At 44.4% G+C, this 22,030-nt stretch overlaps 2 non-coding genes across 2 annotated transcripts; both read left to right on the top strand.

Moving 5' to 3' along the window:
* Positions 1-745: 745 nt before the first annotated feature.
* trnai-uau (transfer RNA isoleucine (anticodon UAU)) lies at positions 746-839 on the top strand. The gene is made up of 2 exons: positions 746-783; positions 804-839. It is a non-coding gene; the product is annotated as a tRNA-Ile (tRNA).
* A 1,373-nt stretch (positions 840-2,212) lies between these two features.
* On the top strand, positions 2,213-2,285 carry trnav-cac (transfer RNA valine (anticodon CAC)). The gene has a single exon. It is a non-coding gene; the product is annotated as a tRNA-Val (tRNA).
* Positions 2,286-22,030: the final 19,745 nt, after the last annotated feature.

Here is a 22,030-nt window from a genome sequence, read left to right as displayed (position 1 = left end):
TGCTCACTTTTTCTCCACCATCCATAGCTCTCTGCTTACATCGGCGTGATCATAAGGCTCCCCATCTTCCCTTCCGGTAGAGTAGCAACACCTCCCACCACCCCCCATACCAGACTGTGATGCAGACTGTCAGAATGCTCTCCAGAAGTCTGTTTGTTTTTTTTAGTGTATTCGTTAATCTCCTAATGAAGTACTCTATAGTCACTATCTTGCCTTCTTTATAACCGTATCGATTTGTTGGGACCAGGTTAAGGCCTCAGAGATCTTAACACCCATGAACTTGAAATTGCTTACTCCCTCCCCTTTTGATCCCTCGATGAGGATTGGTGTCTCTCTACTTCCTGAAGTCCACATTAAGCTTTTTCGTCTTTCTGACGTTCGTTACAATGTTGCTGCTGCGACACCACTCATTGACATATTTTGCCCCTATTCGCCCTCTCGTCTCCATCTCAGATTCGACCAACAACGTTTGCATTATCAGCAAATTTATAGGTGGTATTTGATGTGCACATTTGCTGACTCGATATGCACATGGATGTAAGGAAGATCGAGGGATATGGACATGGTAGGAAGGAGGGTTTAGAATTTGACTGTCTTTGTTTTGCTTTTTAGCTGGTATGGCAATACATTGTGGGCCGAACGGCCTTTCACGCGCTGTACATATTGAAGCTCTATGTTCTATGATATCTGTAAATTTCTTCTAAATTTTCTTTCCATATGTAAAAACTCGCATTCGCAGCAGTGGGCTCTAGTGGCGCAATCGGTCAGCGCGCGGTACTTATATGACAGTACACGGCGGAGAAATGCCGAGGCTGTGAGTTCGAGCCTCACCTGGAGCACTTGTGATTTTTAATGCTTGCAACGCCCGGGTGACTTGACGACTCTCAAGCTGAGCATTCCACTGAAATGTTACATTTGATTTTGTGCTTCTGAGACACCCCGCTTATTATTTGTGTTTAACTTCGAATCGATGCACCATTGATTTTGATCTGAGAAGGCGCGTGTGAGTTTACAAGCGTTGCAGGAGATCCTCCCTTATTCACTAAAAGGCATGTGCCCGCAGGGCTACAGACAATCTCTCTGTTTGGTTCTTTAGTTCAACACGCGTAGCCTCACTTCCCGTTGTTGAAGGTGTCTGAGCAGATGGTTCATTTGCTGAATCAAGGCATCACGCGTAACCCACCTTCCTGTCTTCTTAGTTCAATTAACCAAATGGCGAAGCAACGAATCCTACCCTTCCTGAAACCATGCTTCAGAAACCTTCTAATTACACCTCACCTTGGTTTGTTGTGCTGTCGAATAAACTCAATATTTACTTGCTTCGGCGAATTGTTTTAGGCACACGCGAAAAAATAGATATTGATCGTAGCCTCAATGGCCGCAAATGGTATCGGGATGTTGATATCTCTCTCTCTCTCTCTCTCTCTCTCTCTCTCTCTCTAAAATAATTCTCACATGTCCAGAGTTCACCAAGCCTCTGTTAAAGAGACGACACCGCCCTTGATTCTACTGACGTCCTTCCGGCTGGAGAGAGATCACTCCACCGCGACCTCAGAGCTGATCGACTTGCCGCTCCGTTCCTGAAGGCTGTGGTTACCAATATAATTTTCGTTCACAGTAGGTCGTTTAATTGGCCGTTAATGTCTTGGTCTGGTTGCGATCATTAATGAAATATCAGTGTGGTGGTGTGTCTGGTGTCAGTGCGGACTCGGTGGGACGATTGGCTGTGATTCGTTACCATACAGCTGGCATCATCTCACAAGTAACCCTGGCTTGTAACGCGTCCTGTTGTTTATAAATGTATCGGCACCTGGTTCACTCACTTGCTTCAATTAATTGTAATCTGTGGTGATGAGAACGGACGAGAGAGACAGGGTGAAAAATCTTAAAGGTACTGTTAAATTTAGCAGGTGGGCCGGAGCACCACCCTGTGTAGACTGCTGGAAGCTAGAGTACCGAAGTTGTGTTAATTCCTTGCCTCATATATGCAACATAGTTCAGTTAACTGTTACATGTCGCTCCTTAACCAACACCCCACAGCAAATTGTTAATACCTATCTCTGTATATGGTGCATAAGTTTAATACTTGTCACTGAAAACGGAAAGGAACGGTGGACAATGCTTTGTACTTATTGCTGTACTTCAGAGCAGGGCGGGGAGGGGATGTCTCAGGTCATTGCTCAATAGCGCAGAACATTGAGCGCTTTGCAGGGTTTCTGTGGTGTAGTGGTTATCACGTTCGCTTCACACGCGAAAGGTCCCCAGTTCAATCCCGGGCAGAAACATTGTTTGGGCTTCAGTACTTCAAATGAACTTGAGTCTCAATTTTTCAGTTTGTGTTCAAGTGTATTGTCATCCATGTGTAATTATAATCAACATTCGCTTTTCTATCAGTAGCGCATTGTGTTTCAAACCTGGCAAAGGTAAATTAAAGAAAGAAGAATTATTAGTAATTATATATAATTTAGCGGAGAACATAAACGGATTTAAACCTAAGGAGGTTCGTGGATAACGTACACTGCGTAACGGGAGAATTAGCCTTCAACCCTATTGTCATGTATTGTCGCATGAGGATGCATTGTGGTTTCAACGGAGCTCGCATCTCAGAAGTTTCCGTCCAAAAAAACATCAGGAAGAATAACCATGTGCTGCAAAATTTCAAACCTACCGTCAAATGTTAAATCGCTTTCTTTTTCCCTCCCCCCCCTGTATTCCACTCCTTCCTCGTCTCACCATACAGACATCTGATCGTATTCTCCATCAACGGCGAAATCTTTGTTTTCTCCGTCGCGAGCAACATCACAGCCACCCCATGTCAGACGCGCAAATATTTGTTTGCGGCGGTGGAAACAGTTGGTAACATCAACACGTAATACTTCAGGACTCGAATCTGCGATCTTCCGGTGATATTGCAGCGCAGACAGAAGTCAAATTTCTTACTACTGGCATCGCACATTCCGATCCTGTTAAAGATCCTATGAGGAAGGTCTGATCACAACGCTGACATCGGGTTTCTGATGTATAATCATCTGATGTATTATACCTTCCTGTATAATGAAGGTAATGTAGCACAAGAAAACGGGGTACTGTGGCACTATCTATTTTGGGAAGAGGTGACAATGGGAGATCGCATATCCGTACAGAGTTGGGATCACGGCCCTTTTCAATATATCGAAGTTGTTGTGATTCCATGTAAAATTCATACATGGGCGAAATATCCCACGCCTGCATAAAGGTCAGCAACTGGCTGTGGAGGTTCTTCCGCAAACGTGTAGAGTTACTCTGAAATAACTCCCGATCTTTCCCCGGCTACACTCTTAACTCTATCACCTTATTAAAACCTTACGGTCTGTCATTCTGATCAAACCGGCCACAATTATATTGCTTAACATTTCGGCAACGTAATTACCAGAGATGCTTTACTCCAGGATCCCCACAGTGGATTTGTAAAGATTGAAATGTATGCCACTGAAAAATGATCAGTGAAAATGTATCCTGGGATATCGGTGGAGTCCAGGAGAAAAATAACACCTCGCCATTGTACGTCAAGTAACAGATGGATGGTATATTGACAGTGGTAACTTGTCCTGCTCACCAGTCACGAGTTTGCATGCAAAATTCCACGGCAACATTGGAGGTTTTGTGATTTTTCGGTCCGGATATTGTGCCTCATGTCCAGAGGCATGCAAATGTTCGGGCAGCCCCGGTCAAAGATTGTGTCACTCTGAATAGTTCAGTGAGTAGTCATAAAGTTAAAGATGAAACATTCTTTTCAACATTTTAAGCAAGATTAGTGTATTGCTTTTTGTTTTGTACAAATTTAGAGTGAAAAGAATGAAAAGAGCACCATGCATATGTTTGGACAACCCAAAGATTTGAGCTCTCAGATAACTTTTTACAAAGGTCTCAGACCTTAATTAGCTCGTCTGTGCTATCGCTTGTTTATAATTATCGTTAGGAAAAGCCAAGTGATGCAAATTTCAAAGCTTTATAAATACCCTGTTTCCTCTAATCGTGTCCCAACAATCAGCAGCCATATGCTTCTCTAAGCAGCTGTATAGCACTCGGAAAATTAAAATAAATGATTCCCACAAAGCAGAAGAAAGCTATATGAAGATAGCAAAGCGTTTTCAGACAGCTGTTTTCTCAGTTCCTAGTGTAATTAAGAAATGGCAGATTCGAACTCTGGACCATTCGCCCCATAGTCCAGCGCTGATGCCACTACGCCAACAGCCGGCGTCTTAAACACACCTCAAAATCCACAATGGACTACTTCAGGAGGCGCAAGCTGAAGGATTTGCATAGGCCCTCACAGTCACCCGACCTAAACGTCATCGAAAATCTGCGGATGGACCTCAAATAGCAGTGCATGCAAGACGGTCCAAGGATCGCACAGAACTAGAAAACTTTTGCAAGGAGGAATGGGCGAAAATCCCGCAAACAAGAATTGAAAGACTCTTAGCTGGCTACTAAAAGCGTTCACAAGCTGTGATACTTGACAAAGGGGGTGTTAGTAAGTACTGACCATGCATGGTGCCCAAACTTTTGCTTCGGGCCCTTTTCATTTTTTGTTATTTTGAAACTGTAAAAGTAGGATTTTTTTTAAGTAATATTGCTTAAAATATTTAAAAAATGTGTCATCTTTAACTTTATGCCTTTTCAATTTCAGGTCATCTTTCACTCGCTTAGCTAATCACAGTAATAGAAATTTTGAACAGGGTGCCCAAGCATTTGCATGCCACTGTATCGCATGACGAGAACATACTCGGCAACAGATTTTCAGATGTAACATCGTGCCGGGATTTGAATGGGTATGCACTTGGTTGAAGGCGTAGACTTAAGTTCTAAACGGGAAATAAATTCAAATATGGAAGGTGCAAAGACAATTGGGAGACCCTGTGCAGGATTGCCGAAAGGGTAAACGCAGGCTGAGCTGGTAGTAAGGACGACAAATGCAATGCCAACATTCATTTGGAGAGAACCAGAGTACAAGAGTGAGGCTGTAATGTTGAGTCTGTATAATGCATTGGTCAGACCGCGCCTGGAACAAGATGAACAGTCTGTGTCCCTTATCTAAAAACTGATGCCCTGGCATTGGAAAGGGTCCAGACGACGGTGACGAGAATGATCCCGGAATGACAGCTTTAATGTCTGAGGATCGTTTTATGACTCTGACCCTGTACTCGTTGGAGTTTAGACGAAGGAGTTAGGGTTTTCATTGAAACCTATCAAATATTGAAAGGCCTAGGTAGACTGGACATGGAAAGGATTTTCCAATTGTGCGTGAGTTTAGAGTCAACAGAGCACAACCTCAGAATATTAGGACTCCCTTTAGTACAGGGATGAGAATGACGTTTTGTCACCCGAAGATTATGGATATGTGGAGTTCATTGGGGGGATATCTGTGGAGCCAACTGAATGGTTATGTTTTTTAGAAACATAGAATACCTACAGCACAATACATGCCTTTCGGCCCACATACCTGTGCCGAACATTTCTATAATTTAGAAATTACCTGGTGCTACATATAGCCCAATATTTTTCTAAGCTTCATGTACCTATCCAGGAGGCTCTTAAAATACATTTTTATATCCGCCTCCACCACCGTCGCCGGCAGCCCATTCCATGCACTCACCACTCTCTGCGAAAAAAAAACCCTAAACCTGACATCTCCTCTGTACATACTTCCAAGCACCTTAAAACTGTGCCCTGTCGTGCTAGCCATTTCAGCCTCTGACTAGCCACAGATCAATGCCTCTCATCATCTTGTACACCTCAATCGGGTCACCTGTCATCCTCCGTCGCTCCAAGAAGAAAAGGCCGAGTTCACTCAAACTATTCTCATAAGGCATGCAAGCCAATCCAGGCAACATCCTTCTAAATCTCCTCTGCATCCTTTCTACAGTTTCAACATCCTTCCTGTAGTGAGGTGACCAGAACTGAGTACAGTACTCCAAGTTGGGTCAGACCAGGGTCCTTTAAGGCTGTAACATTACCTCTCGGCTCTAAATACAATCCCATTTTAAGTGGAGATTGACATTTTCTTGATTATGAAGCGTGTCAAAGGTGACGGCGAGAAGGCAGGAGAACGGCATTGAGAGAGATAATATATCAGCCATGATGGAATGGACGGAATGGCTGAATTCTGCATCTATATCTTCTGGTATTATTGCCAAATTTATTAGCAAGCTTTAATAGAAAAACGTTGATTTTCATGATTTCCAGCACTCTGTATAACAAAAGGTGGAGGCTCGGAATTCTAATAAGTGATAACTTCAATACATCATTCCCCAAATAAAACTGTCACGACTTTACATTTACATTTAGCAGTCCATTGCCTTAACTTCGCGGCCTCCTCGTCAGCTCTTCAAACGTTTGTGTTTTACTGTTATGTGTTTCTTTCCGATCACCGGCTTATGTTTCGCACGTTTACTTTCATATCCCAGTTCTATTTTCCTTGGCTGCCAAGTTTAACGGAATTCTTGGGCATGGATAAGGAAGACTTCGAGTGACATGCCCCAATGGACATGGAACTATCTTTTATAGGCACCTCAGACGCTCTGATCGTGCTGCGTTAAAAGTATCGATCCCGTCCAGTTTAACCCTTTATCAAATCTCCCCTCACTCTTCTACGCTCCAGGGCATAAAGTCCTAACCTATTAAACTTTGCTCTGTGTTACGTATTCAGGCAACAATAAATATAGATGAGTTAGGCAAGGGTTTTTATAACAAATAACAGTTTATTAAACACTGAAAACAAACCCAAACGTAACCGGAACTCAGCTGCTGTGCGACACATTCACAGTTCTTAATAGCGCTGCAATTCAAACAGTTCTTAAAGCGGTATTGAAAAAAACAGTTCTTTAAAGCGGTATGCCGAAAGTAAACAGTTTTTTTAAAGCGGTATGCCGAAAGTTCAAAAGCTCACAGTCCTTTTAAAAGGAGAGACTTTTTAAAGCGATTTAAATTCTCTTCCACGTCATTGTCCTTCGATTCCCCGGCGTCGAACTTTTCCACGAAGAATTTTTTAAAACGTAATGGTTTAATGGCACTAACCTCTTCTTCCACACTCTGTCCTCAATCTCCCGCTATCTCAGCGGAGATTAACACGAGAACAGTCAACGAAATCCTTCCGAATGAGGATCAAATAAGGTGGAGACCAATCCACCGTCGAAAATCGATTCTCCTCGAGTTTTATCTTCCAAACTTTTATTTTCACTCTCCACAGCAAGGAAACCCGCTGGCAATGAACTTTTAAACTTTAGGCATTATATAAAACTACATTTTTCAACTAAACTGCGTCATCACAATAAATCACGCAGGGACATGAAGTCAGCTTGGCAAATCCCGCCACGAACTGCCCCACGTGACAGGGTGGGTCTTCCGTTTATACCCTGTAAAAAAAACCTGTCACATGACCTCTACTGGCGGGAAAATGACATCACTCCTCCATCACAAGACCATTACCTCAAGTCCAGTATAACTTCAACCCCAGTCACGTGACAAGGGTACCACTGTCACGTGTCACGGGTACGTAACATCTGTAACTCAGTTTCGCAAGTCCTGGCAACACCCTTGTAAACCTTCTCTTCACTCTTTCAACCTTATTAATAGCCTCCCTATAATTAGGTGACCAAAACTGCGCACAATACTCCAAATTCGGCCTCACCAATGTCTTACACAACCTCAACATACTATTCCAACTCTTATACTCAATAATTTAATGTATAAAATCCAATGTCCCAAAAGCTGTCATTACGACCCTATCTACCTGTGACGCCACGTTTTTTTAATCTACATTCCCAGATCCTTCTGTTCTACTGCACTCCTCAGTTTCCTACCATTTACCTTGTATGTTCTACCTTGCTTTTTCCTTGCAAAGTGCAATACCTCACACATGTGCAATACCTCACACTTGTCTGTATTAAACTCCATATGCCATTTTCAGCCCATTTTTCCAGCTGGTCCAGATCCCTCTGCAAGCTTTGAAACCCTACCTCACTGTCCACTACACCTCCAATCTTTTTTATCATCAGCAAATTTGCTGATACGGTTTACCACATGATCATCCAGATCAATGATATAAATGGCAAATAACAATGGACCCAGCACTGCTCCCTGTGGCACCTCTTGCCAGGTGACGTACGAATTCTGTTGAGATGTGCTTATGGCAGCTCTTGGGTGGCACCAAGATATACCTTACCGGTCACATCTGGAGCGAATGTGGATTATCGGACAGATGATATGCAAGTACCTCAAGGAAATGAATCACTAGAGCAGTGGTTACAGAATAGGGGTAAGATCGCCATCATGAGGGCAGCACAAAGACATGAGGATTCAGTGGAGGTGATTCGATGCCAGCACAAGATGGATGAGGACACCCCTGATTTTATATCCCGATTTCGGAATACGTGGGAAGAATATGCAGGTGTGCCCTTGGGGGACAACGGACCACTGGCATTACAAACTTTGCTTAATTGCATGCTGCCCCATCAAGCGCAGATTTTTTTTTTAATGATGGCTTTGAATTGGCAGGCTAAGCCTTGGGCGGAAATACTCACCACGCGGGTGAATATGGATCGGGAAGGACTATTTGTTGGCCCCCGGGATTGCCCCACACGACACGATTTTACCAGCAAGAGCAGGGAAGGGGTAATTGAAAAAAGAAGCAGACTCAAGGTCAAAGAAGGGATTCCCAGGACATATGCAGGAAACGTGGGGAAAGGGGGCATCGGGCTACGGAATGTCGGAGCAACCCCTGCAGGGAACACGCAAGGCCAGCAGAACAAATTGAGAGGGGAGAGAGCAACACACACAAAAAGTGCTGGTGGAACGCAGCAGGCTAGGGTGCATCGGTAGGGACAAGCACTGTCGACGGTTCGGGCCGAGATCCTTCGTCAGGACTAACCAAAAGAAGAGATAGTAAGAAATTTTAAAATAGTGGGGGGGGAGGGGAAATGCGAAAAGATAGGAGAAGACCGGCGGGGGTGGGTGAAGCTGATAGCTGGATAACTGATTGACAAAAGGGATACAGAGCTGGGGAAGGGAAAGGATAATGGGATGGGAGGCCTAGAGAGAAAGAAAGGGGAAGGGGAGCACCAGAGAGAGATGAAGAACAGGCAGAGTGATGGGCAGAGAGAGAGAAAAACAGAAAAAGAGGAGTGGGGAAACCTCTTTTCCTTCGCTACATCGACGACTGCATTGGCGCTGCCACCTGCACGCATGCTGAGCTCATGGACTTCATTAACTTAACCTATCGGGAAAGATTGCCCTGACTCTGGGTGATAATCCGCAGAATGGTTACGTGGTGACATCAGAGCCGCAATTCGGAGCGAAGGCTCCCGAGTTCCAATGCAGCCGCCGCCCTTGCACGCTTTCCATCCGTGGAGCAAGCAACTCGGCCTCATAAAAATAAGGAAGCCTGCCAAAAAAATGCAGTCACGACTGCGTCCAATGATTCCACTCGGAGTTAAGAGCTTTCTTCTTCTTCTTCTTCTTCTTCTTCTTCTTCTTCTTCTTCTTCTTCTTCTTCTTCTTCTTCTTCTTCTTCTTCTTCTTCTTCTTCTTCTTCTTCTTCTTCTTCTTCTTCTTCTGGACCCTAATAGTCTCCGAGACCACTCCCTTGCCTCTATTAGGACGCCAAGCTCTTTGTAAGTTAGGAGCTACAATTTACTGTGCCCCTCAGGGCATGTATATGAAAGTGTCTTCCCCCAGTATACACTAGTTGACCTCTTTGCTTATTGAACCTAAAATTGCCCAGAATTGTATGCTATACTGCTGGGAGCTGGAAAGTAACCCCTTCCTCGAAGTGCTAACTCGAATAGGTCAGGCCCTGAAGAAGAGGATGCCCACGGAATGCATTGACGCCTTGTCTTGCTAGCTGCAGATAGTGCAGTATAGCTCCAGATTGCACTGTACGCCTGGTATGCTGGAGATGATGACCCGCAGTACAGACAGAGGGAATTCACTTTTGAGGGACAGAGGAGCGAAATATACCCGCAACATTATCTCTACTTCGGAAAGGAAGGTTTGGGTATTCCGGTATACTTAACTGAGGAGCAGCGGCCCCTGTCTCGTCAGGAGACAGATTCAGTACCTCATTTAATCATTGCTATACGCTCGCCTCACCACACAAAACAAATAGGTCCAATGATGAAACGATTTCAATCAGCAACAAGCATAGACCGAACAAAGGAATTAGACTGGTTTGGGCCTGAAGAGGGACGAGTATATATGTCCTGTATTTCCTACCTTCCTCTTCAGACAGCAGCTATCCGAAACACCAAGTCCAGCAGACCCTCTGGTATTAGAAGCAATATACGCAAAACTATGGGTTCTAAACAAGACGCATGTGGGCATGATACTAGCTGTAAGAGATCATTGTGTCACACTGAAAATGAATGCAGTCTTACCATATATCAGACAATACCGAGTGGCCCCTGAGACAGAAGAGGGCATGGCCCTCGTGATAGATTCACTGCTCCAACAAGGGGATCTCACAGCTACTGTTAGCCCCTGTAACACACCCATACTGTCCATACCTGAAGTCAGACGACACAGAGTTGAGTATTCTGCAAGACTCAACGCCGTCAATAATATTGTGATTCCAATAGCTCCAGTTGTAGTACATGATGTCAATATGATTCTGCCGTCCATTCCCGCCGATGCTAAAGTGTATACTGTGTTCCGCCTTTTTCTCCAACCCCTTCCATCCAGATGTCCAATATTTGTTTGCCTTTACTTATAAATGACAGCAATATACTTGGACTCGATTATCCCAGAGGTACACCGAAAGCTCAGTCGTGTATGCCGCAGTGGTTAAGCACAATTTGGACGAGTGTCAACTGGGAGGAGAATATACTTTGCTACAATATGCTGATGATCTCTTAGTAGCGTCTTCTACTAAAAGACTCGACAACTTTGCTCCAATTTCTAGGCCCTCGCGGACTTCGCGTGTCAAGATCGAAGCTACAATTCTGCCAGTCACACGTGAAATACCTTGGTTTCCGCTTGAAGACTGGATTTCGAGCGGTAGGGCTGAACCGAGTACAGGCCATTTTTCGATTACCGCCGCCTAAGACGAAGAATGAAGTCCTTTCCTTCCTGGGAATGGTCGGCTACTGTCGTCAGTTTATCCAGGATTACCGTCTACATGATGCCGTAAGGAAGCAGGTGGCTAATATATATACGTACTCTCGTTACGCCTTTGGGGTAGTGCATGATTTTGTCCAAATATGGAAAATTTGGGGTTTCAGTACCTCAGCGGGAAGGTCCATTAAAATACACCAGTAGTATTGAAACTTCCCGACGCCATGCAACTGCCTAAGCAGCTAGCAATTATCAGACGTGAGGCACACAACAATGCAGCAGATGAAATATCACAGGGAAATACCCGAGCGGACCAAGCCGCAAAGAAAGCTGCTTTAACTCAATAGCCTATTTTACAAGGCCTTCTCGAATTGTAAACCACGCCTCTGCCTGTCTCAGAGCCCTCTAAGCTTCAGGTAGCACAGCAAAATACCAGTCCTCAGGAAAGGCGGGCATGGGAAAAGGCCCAATGTCACTATAAGTATGGTTTTTGGTTCCACCCGGACGGGAGGGTGGAGTGTCATCGAAGCTTGTCTTTGCCCCAGTGTCGCCTTGCGCATGCACAGGCCAGCAAGGGCAAAGGAGGGATGCAGCATGCAATCGATCAGCAAGGGTACGCACCCGCGTTATCACCTACAATACAGAACATTGCGCTTGCGTGCATAATTTGCCAGAGAAATAATCAGGGCAAATCACCGGCGAAATTCGAACATCTCCCGGTGCCTAAAATAACATGTGAAAATTTGCGAATTTTTTTTGTACATATGTCGTCAGTATCGGGATATAAATACATGCTAGTGATAGTTTACATGTTTACTCGACGGGTGGAAGTCTATCCCACAGAAAAAATGGTGCTCGAACAGTGGTAAAATATTATGGAGGGCAATAATGCCCCGCTACGGGATATCCATGGGAATAAAGAGTCATTGGGGAACACACTTCACGGGTCGAACCGTGAAAGATTTAGTGCAGGCCTTGAGCCTGCAAAGGAAATTACATATCCTTTATCAGGAAGAGTAGAAAGGACGAATGGGGAATTGAAAGTAGCCCTATCTAAGGTATGCCAGGACAATAAGCTATCCTGGTCAGCGGTTGTCTCTATAGTGCTATATTCTATGTGGAAGACGAGAAATAGGGTCACTGGTCTGACCCCTCATTAAATCCTTATGGGTCTCCCCGCAGCTACTGGGAGTCGACTTACTGTCACCACTGAGAGACTGGCCTTGATCCGGAATGATGAACAGACCTTAGAGTCTACACAAACATTGTGCAACACGGCCGCGGAGCAGCATGAGAGAGTGAGAGAGGCGCATACCCCTGTGGAAAGCGAGAACATGCATCCTTTCCAACCCGGTGATAGGGTATATGTAAAGGAGCTAAAAAAAAAAAGCTCTCTCTTTCTCCCAGGTGGAAGAGCCCTTACACACTACTGCTAACAATCCGAACCGCGGTGAAGTTTGAAGGAAAACGAAAATGGACCAGGAGTTGGAAGATAAGAAAGCGTGAAGCTGACAAGCCAGATGCTTTTATGGGAACTGATGCTGGAGGGACCTTGTATGGACTTGTCCAATAATGCCTTCATGACTTTGTGTCGCACTTATGCCAAACAACAAAGGGAAGAGTTGGACTCTTGTTGGGTGTGTGTAAAGATACCTCAGCATGCTGCCCAGGGTATGTCCATGGAAGGGGTCCCGCTGAATGACTCTCCACGTATTTTATGAACCAAAACAATCAATGCTCAAACAACTTTAGAACAAGAGGTGGGCAGAAGATGATAAAGGACAAGAATCTCAGCAAATGGAATTATTGATGCACCTGTTTCAAAGAATGGTACCTGCAAACCCCGGCGGAGGGAAGAAGGATGCCCTCCTTTGAGTTAGAAAAAACACATAAACTGTTAATGGAATTTGTTACTGTAAGACGGCGGGAGGAAATGGGACATTTATTTTTGGGTAATAGCTCTTGTACTGAACAGAGGGCAGGTCCTCCTCCTTGTAGTCATAATGGGACTTACTGGATATGTGGGGAAATAGCTTACCCTTGACCACGCGACGAAACTGGGACTGTGTCCTGAGGAAACTGGACGGACTGCTGTTATTTAGCCTATTTAGTGCTCTCCAGGAATCCTATAAAAGATATATCGCAACACCGTTTTTTAAGGTGAAGTGAGCGAGGATAACGGAAAGCCAGTGCCAGAGCAAATCTGGCTGTCTCTATCTGTCTGTCTCTTCCTATCTCCTTATCTCCTTATCTCTCTCACTCACACACAAACACACACACACACTCACACACAAACACACACACACACACACACACACACACACACACACACACACACACACACACACACACACACACAGACAGACACACACACACACACACACACACACACACACACACACACACACACACACACACACACACACACACACACACACATATCTCACATTCACTTTCAGCATCTATTAATCTCCCAGTTTTGGAGTATTGTTTGTTTTTTACACTGGTCTTCCTTTTCCTTTACAGATTGAAACATTTCTTCTCAAATTTCGTTTTAAAGCGGACAGATTTGAAATGATAATAAAGTTCTTTTGCATCAGCCATCATAAAAATGCTGGAGGAAATGAGTAGTGATTTTCCAGAACATTGTATGTGCTGCCTTGGATTTCCAGGATCTGCAGATTTTTTTCATGATTGTACATCATTAATCTAATCATTTGGCCTTTTCTAAGACGACGCTCTTTTGTAGGTTTGAGGTTTGTGTGTGTGTGTGTGTGTGTGTGTGTGTGTGTGTGTGTGTGTGTGTGTGTGTGTGTGTGTGTGTGTGTGTGTGTGTGTGTGTGTGTGTGTGTGTGTGTGTGTGTCTGTGTCTGTGTGCGCGCGAGAGAGAGACCAAGAAGGCGTTGAAACACTGAAGGACAGTTCAAAATGTGAAACCGCAGGGGTAGAATTTGGGCGTCGGTTGGTCAGTGTCGGCGAATTTCGTTTACAGGTGTATCTTTAGTCAACAAAACATGAAGTCTATGAATGTGGCTACTCCGTGACAAAACACAGTCTTTGTCATTAGAGCTCCGGCATTATGAACAATGCTGAGGTAATGCCTAAGAATGTTGATTTATTTGTCTGCAATCAGCCCAACATTTAGATCAGAGACAATGGTGAAGAATTAAAGTGCTTGTTTAAATAACTGTCACGAATAAAATTCATCAGGGGTGAATCCTTATCTCTGGAGACCGAGCCTGTGTATAAATCAGGTCCGCTTTGAATGCATCAGCTCAGAGTGTCTGCCAGATCCGTGAATTCGGGAGTAACAGAGCTACAGATTCTCACTGAAATGGTGTATCTGATCATCTTGCGAATACGAGAAGTTTACTATCCTTTTATTTCAGCCTTTGGAATTCTCGGTAAGATGCTGTGTCAACTACCGCTGGTGAGAACGGAAGTTTAATTCCCATGTTGTGATTGTTTCTGTCGCTGTGTTCCACTGACACCTCTCCAGTCCGAGTGTTCCGCATTTCAGGAATGGGATGAAAACACCGGGTCTCTGGATTCAGGGATTAGTATGGAAAGCAATCTGTTGTAGGAATTTAGAGAATCGGCTGGCATCAGTGGAATTCAAAGGGTTAGGTAGCGTTCCTCCAGCTGTTTGACTTCAATAATGTGATGTTCAGGTCACTATGCTATTGGTATTGTACCAGCTGCACTGTATTTTCAATATTGTGTTCCAACAGCCCGCAGAGATATTACTAATTGATTGTCTGCATTTGAATTTAAGCGATTGTCTGAGTAAGTTGTATCAATTTGTAGTATCAATTTAGCAAATGTGAGGAGTTCCATGTTGTACCGTGAAGCTTGTGGAGTTTAATAAATGTGTGCGCTGTGGCTGAATGTGAAGCAGTTGATGGACAACGCAATGAAGTCGTTTACTGAACCAATTATCACAATCGACATGTTGCTTCATAGTTATTAATTCAGTACAATGTATTTTATCACAACTAAATCTGACATTGTTATAGACATCTGATTACGGAACCGTGCTTGCTGCTGGCCGTAGAAATCCTCTCCTCTGCTTCCCTGAAATGAATTCAGTGGGAGGTGTCATGCTTGAATGTGAGATTTTGTCGGACTGCACTGTGTGTGGTGAAATCGTCAATATTCTGTTGTGAATTCACTCAAGTGGCACATGCTGGATTAGAAACCAAACACCAGTAACGCTAGAAGAACTAAGCCACAAACAGCTGTTATGGAAAGAGAAACCAGTTAACACTCGTGTCATGTAAATCGCAGAGAAGAGACACTTCAACTCTTTTTCTACATAATCTGTTTTTTGTCGATAAGTGTTTATAAGCATTTCGATAAGCATTTCCTGTCTCTGTTCCGTCTTCCGGTGTTGTGTCGCTGACAGGGAGCACCATGGACGTTTACGATTGTCTAATGGAAGAATCCCGCATCGACATGAGGCGAGGAAGGCTCCGGTATAATATTTTTCATTCACTATTGACTCCGAGGAGGTAGTTACACAGTTATATCTTGCCACAGTCACTTCACATTTTGATCATCAGTAAGGAATCCGTATTCAGATTATTAACTTTAATTTACTGTGTAAACTCATTTTTCTACGCCGCCTGTGCACCGCCTCTCGACCCTTCCACTGCTAAATGCAGCAATATTGTGGAAATACTAGAGGATCCTCTCGAATAGCAGGATCCGGAATAGGTACTCTTAATGCTCCCTGTTTTTCTTCCAGCGAACCTGGTGGCGATTGTGATCCTGTCCCGCAGAAAGTGCGGTCTCTCCAAATCCGTCACTCGCTACATGGTGGGAATGGCCGCGGCCGATCTCCTGGTCGTTATCTCGGATCCGCTGCTGATGTGGACGGCTTGGTATTATTTTCCCCGATCCTTCCTGTTCATCACTCCTGTCTGCAGACTCCGTTCCTGGTTGATATTTGCGAGCACTGCGACCTCTGTCTGGTTGACTGTCGCTTTCACCGTCGATCGATTTGTGGCTATTTGCTGTGAGAAGCTGAAAACAAAATATTGCACCGAGAGAACGGCGACTGTGGTCATCGGGACAGTGAGTGTGCTGGCCTGTTTGGAGAGTGTCCCCTGGGGATTTGTATTCAAGCCTTTGTTAATAATTGAAGGTGTTCGCTGGTATTGTGTTTCTACACCGAGCTACAAAAAATCTCCCTCATGGGCGGCATTTACGATGATTCACCGCATTTTAACACCCTGTATACCATTTTGCCTGATTTTGCTTTTCAATGTTCTAACCGTCAGGCGGATTCTAGCTGCCAGTCGAGCCCGTAGGGGGCTCCGGGGACAAAAGAGTGGAGAGAGTGACAGGGACCAGGAGATGGAGAATCGACACAAATCCATCGTTTTGCTCTTCAGCATAACCGGTAGTTTCATATTGTTATGGATAACGCAGGTGGTATTTTATATCTATCAACGGATTTCCAAGAGTGATGTTTATTATTCTGTCACGGATCCCCGTTACATCACAGAAGAGACAGCGGGAATGCTGCAGGCTCTCAGTTCCTGCACCAACACGTGTATTTACGTCCTGACTCAGAGCAAATTCCGAGATGAACTAAAGAATGCGCTGCAATACCCACTGATTCGGATTGTGAAACTCATGAAACGTTAGAAATAGATGCTGTCTGGTATTATTGCAATCGGCTGCCTTCCTGCTCCCTGCTCTGTGCGCCCACTCGTGGATACATGGAAACAATGTGACGAACAGAGTTACAATACAAATACGAAAATAATCTGCAGATGCTGAAATGCAAAAGAACACTCACAGTGAATTAACACAGTGTCCTAATTAAGGGTGCCTGCCCGAAATGTGGACTGTTTACTCTTTTCCATTGTCGAGGCTTGGGCCGTTCTGTGTGTGTGTTGCCTTAGAGTTACAAAGCAGCTGTTCACAGCCGACCCCGACGGCACTATTGGCCTCGGCATTCCGTGTGCACCTGATCTGCGGCTCGGATCAACTCAAAGCCTAAGTCGAACCTGTTTCACCTACTCCCCGATTCTGACAAAGCTGTCTGATCTTGCAGCACATTTTCTTTTGTATCAAGCACTCCTTCGCCGAACAGAACCCGTCCTTTTCTTGCCCTCCGTTTTCTTTGTTTCTTCATTTTCTGCATGTCGATTCTCTTTCTCTCTGCCACCTGGAATTCTCTTCCAGTAACACAGAGTGAGCGAGAGAGAGAGACAAAAAGAGACGCACAGACAGACACAGAGACAGACACATAGAGAGGCACACAGAGCGCGACAGAGAGCCAAAGAGAGCTTCGGAGAGACACAGATAGTTACAGTAGTTACAGACAGATAGACAGACAGACAGGGAGAGACAGAGAGACATGGAGGGAGAGATCGTTAGAGAGATAGTTAGATCGAGCGAGAGCGAGAGAGAGAGAGAGGGAGGGAGGGAGGGAGAGAGAGAGAGAGAGAGAGAGAGAGAGAGAGAGAGAGAGAGAGAGAGAGAGAGAGAGGGAGAGAGAGAGAGAGGGAGAGAGAGAGAGAGAGGGAGAGAGAGAGAGAGAGAGAGAGAGAGAGAGAGAGAGAGAGAGAGAGAGAGAGAGGGAGGGAGGGAGGGAGGGAGAGAGAGAGAGGGGGGGGGGAGGGAGAGAGAGACTGAACGCGGTCAACAGTTCACAGATTTTAATGGGAACAGTGTTAGAGAGTTAGAGGGAAAAGAAGACAGGCCAAACAGGGACGTTAACTATTATAACTATTATTCTCAAATGGAAAACGAAACCAACACTGCAGCAGAAAGAAGTAACTAAATATAAAACTGATGAAGCTCGTCTTCAGAGTCAGTGGATTCGACATTCCAGTTTCTCAGGCAAACCGGAACGCAAGCAGACAGCATCACGTTGCTGTGTTTTGCTCAAGTCTCGACAGTTCTACGACGAAAGAAATGCAGTTAACTACCATCACAATCATATTATAGTTAGCTAACAAGGGGATATTCACGATCGCAATTGCCGTCTTCCCTGCGCTGTTGAATCCGTGCCTGTAACAGAGCCCCCTCCCTAGATGCAGTCCCTAAGCCGTCACAGATCTCTGTCTGCTATGTATACTTGCACAAGGCCAAACCCTTCCCAGTACACATGGTACAGAAGCGTAACATGTACCCGGCGAGATGCCAGGTGGCGCTGCACCCTATATGCAGGGAACCATAGCGAGTAGTAGGGGAGGGGAGATGAGTGGGGCCAGGGGAGAGATAGTAAATGACTTGAGCTGGGGAACAAGGAATGATGAGACGACCTTCAGTGATGCTAGCAGACACAAACGATATTGAATTGACTTTATTTCTTACATCCTTCACATTCATGAGGAATAGGAATCTTTACATTACGTCTCCATTTAAATGTGGAATATGCAATCATAGTAATTTATAATCATTATAGTAAATAGAACAGTCAATGCAATATCCAGTACACTCAAATCAGCGTGAGTTTTAAAAGCCTGTTGGCCTGAAGGATGACGATGGTCCTGGCTTTCATGCTGTGGTACCGTGTCCCGGATGGTAGCAGGTGGAATAGATTGAGATTTAGATGGCTTGGGTCCCCTAATGATCCTACCGGCACTTTTTACACACCTGTCTTTGTAAACGTCCTGAATCATGGGAAGTTCACAACTACAGATGCGCTGGGCTCTCCGCTGCACTCTCTGACGAGTCCTGCTATTACGGGAGGTACAGTACCCATACATGGCAGTGATCCAGCCGGTTAAGATGTTCGCAATTGTGCCTCTGTAGAAACTCCTTTGAAATTAGGGGCCCATAGGGGCCCATCAACCGTCTGAAGTGAAAGAGGCGTCCGTCTCCATTTCTCCTGTAATCTACAATCATCTCCTCCGTTTTTGCAATATTGAGGGAGAAATTGTTTTCTTGACACCGCTCTGTGGGGGTGATGACTTCTTCCCTGTATGCCACCTAGTTATTGTTAAGGCCAAACAATCTGCTGCAAATTTAATTAGCAGATTGGAGCTGTGGGTAGCGATAGAGTCATGGTTATGCAGGGAATAGAATAGAGGACTCAGTACGCAGCCCCCAGGGAGCACACTCTTACAAACTGCTGGCGATACGACACGAAGTACAGGATCCACATGCACAAGGCAGGGTCAAGGCAGAGGTCTCTGAGATTCCCGTCGAGCCTGGATGGAATTATGGTGTTGAAAGCTAAAGTGTAGTCCAAGAACAGCATTCACACATAGAAATTCTTCTTCTCCGGATGAATAAGAACGACATGTAGAGCAGAGGCCATTGCGTCATCTGTCAATCGGCTGAGTGGGTAGGCGAATTGAGAAATGGGGGGGGGGGTCGGTGTTCTGTTTGGGTGGTAGGAAGCTGCAAATGTAGTCTCTGGCCAGCCTCTACGTCACGCTGTTAATAGACTTTTTAACTACTAAATGTCTACCTAGCGCAGTGCTAATTTGCGGCGCTCAACTCTCAGGAGACGATTCTTTGCTGCTAAAAAATCCTCCTCTCCTGGCTTGATGGCTTTATATCGATGGAAACCATCAGCCTGTTGTTTCTGGCCGCGCACCAGAGAAGTACTGCTTCGCCTCCTGGTTCGCTGTTAGCGCTGGATCAGCTGTTCAGCAGCAGGAGCTCATACAGTGGCATGCAAAGGTTTGGGCACCCCAAGTCAAAATTTCTGTTACTGTGAATAGCTAAGCGAGTAAATGATGAACTGATTTCCAAAAGGCATAATGTTAAAGATGACACATTTATTCAGCATTTTAAGCATTTTATTTTTCAGATTTCTTTCACTTACAGTTTCAAAATAAGAAAAACGGAAGAGGACCACAAGCAAAAGTTTGGACACACGACATGTTCAGTATCTAGTAACACCCCCTTTGAGACGTATCACAGTTTATAAACGCTTTCTGTAGCCAACTAAATGTCTTTCAATTATTCTTGTTTGGAGGTTTTTCTCCAATTCTTCCTTGCAAAAGCTTTCTAGTTTTGAGAGATTCTTGGGCCGTCTTTCATGCACTGCTCTTCTGAGATCTATCCGCAGATTTCCGATTATGTTTACCTCGGAGTACTGGGAGAGCCATGACAAAACCTTCAACTTGCGCTGTTGCCGTAGTCAATTGTGGATTTTGAGATACGTTATGGATCATTATCCTGCTGTAGATGCCATCCTCTTTTAATCTTCACTTTTTTGTTTACTGAGGGTGTGATGTTTCCTTTCAGAATTTGCTGGTATTTAATTGAACTCATTCATCCCTCTACCAGTGAAATGTTCCCCATGCCATTGGCCGCAACACATGCCCAAAGCATGATCAAACTTCTCCCGTGCTTATCATTTGGAGAGGTGTTTTTTCATGAAATTCTGCACTTTTTCTCTCCAAACATACCTTTGCTCATTGCTACCAAAAAGTTATATTTTAACTTCGTGTGTCCACATGACTTGTTTTCAAAATGCATCAGGCTTGCTTAGATATTCCTTTGCAAACCTCAGGCGCTGAATTTTGAGGGGAGGATGCAGGAAGATTTTCTTCTGATGACTCTTCCATGAAGGTCATATTTGTGCAGGTGTCGCTGCACAGTATAACGGTGCACCCCCACTCCAGAGTCTCCTAAATCTTCCTGACTATTTATAAAGCATTGAAATTTGCATCAGCTGGCCTTTCCTAACAATGACTGCGAACAGGCCATAGCCCTAACAAGCTAATTAATGTCTGAGAACTTGGTAAAGGGTCTTGGCATGCCCAAACTATTGCAAGGTGCTCCTTTCCTTTATTTCACTCTAAAACTGTACAAAACTAAAATAACACACTAATCCTTAACATTTTGAAAATAATGTTTCATCTTTAATTTTATGACTTTTGGTGATCAGTTCATCTTCTACTCACTTAACTATCCACAGCAACAGAAGTTTTGACCAGCGGTGCCCAAATCTTTGCATGTCACTGTAACTACGATACGATGCACTGCCAATATCGATGTGCATGTAGGGACAGAAACAATAGTTTATACAGAGGTAGCTCGACAAACTGACTACGTGAGAAGAATTAATCTCAAAATGAGATCCTCCGATTGCTACTAATCAGGCAACTATTTCAACAATAAAAATAATACTGAATCCGTGAGCCTATCAAATTAAACTTAACCAATTAAATCAGAAAGCACCAGGAAACAGCATTACAAAGAGGGAGTCAGTCGAGAAAAAAACACAAGGATATCTTAAATTATCAATAACTTATTAAGCAATAATTATTCAGTGTAGGTGCTCTAAAATCTCAGAGAAGAATGTACTCTGATGAGCTGCACCGGTCTGAGGAGGTTGCTACCGGACCTCTCGCCCTTTAGCTGGCACCTGATGGCCCAGGAAGACGTGAAAGATCGACATACAGGAATGACGAGAAATCAAAGAAACTGGAAATTGAGGTAACTGGACCTGGAGAGGCAGGGAGAAATTGGGTTCAGAGAACTTGAGAGACTTGGGACCCCAGTAGACTGTGGAATCCTGGAAAGCTCAACAGACCGAGAAACCGGGGATTCTTGGGAACCCGAACAGAATAACAGACTAGGTAACCTCGAGGGAGATCAAGAAAACTCGGGTTGGGCAGAAAGGGAGGCCTGGGATTCCTCGAGTTGGGAAGGACATTGAAATACTCTAAACTCATTGAATAATCCTTGGAAACGATCGAGAGAAAACTCCTTGGAACAAAAACTCCTTGGAACAGAGAAAAGTCCTTGGGAATCTTGAAACTATGGCAATTGAATCCTAGGAACTATTTAAAATTTTACTCCGTGCTTTATCTTTCCCATTTTTTCCCCAGATGGATTTAGGATATAGAAACATTAAAAAAAGCACAATGCATGCGCTTCGACCTACAAAGCTGCGTCGAACACGTCCTTATCTCAGAAATTGCCGAGGGTTACCCACAGTCCTCTATTTTGCTAAGCTCCA

This window comes from Hemitrygon akajei, unplaced genomic scaffold (assembly GCF_048418815.1).
Source record: "Hemitrygon akajei unplaced genomic scaffold, sHemAka1.3 Scf000140, whole genome shotgun sequence".
NCBI classification, from domain to species: Eukaryota; Metazoa; Chordata; class Chondrichthyes; order Myliobatiformes; family Dasyatidae; genus Hemitrygon; species Hemitrygon akajei.
The sequence above is the reverse complement of the archived record's forward strand: the minus strand, read 5'-3'. Positions and strand labels throughout refer to the sequence as shown.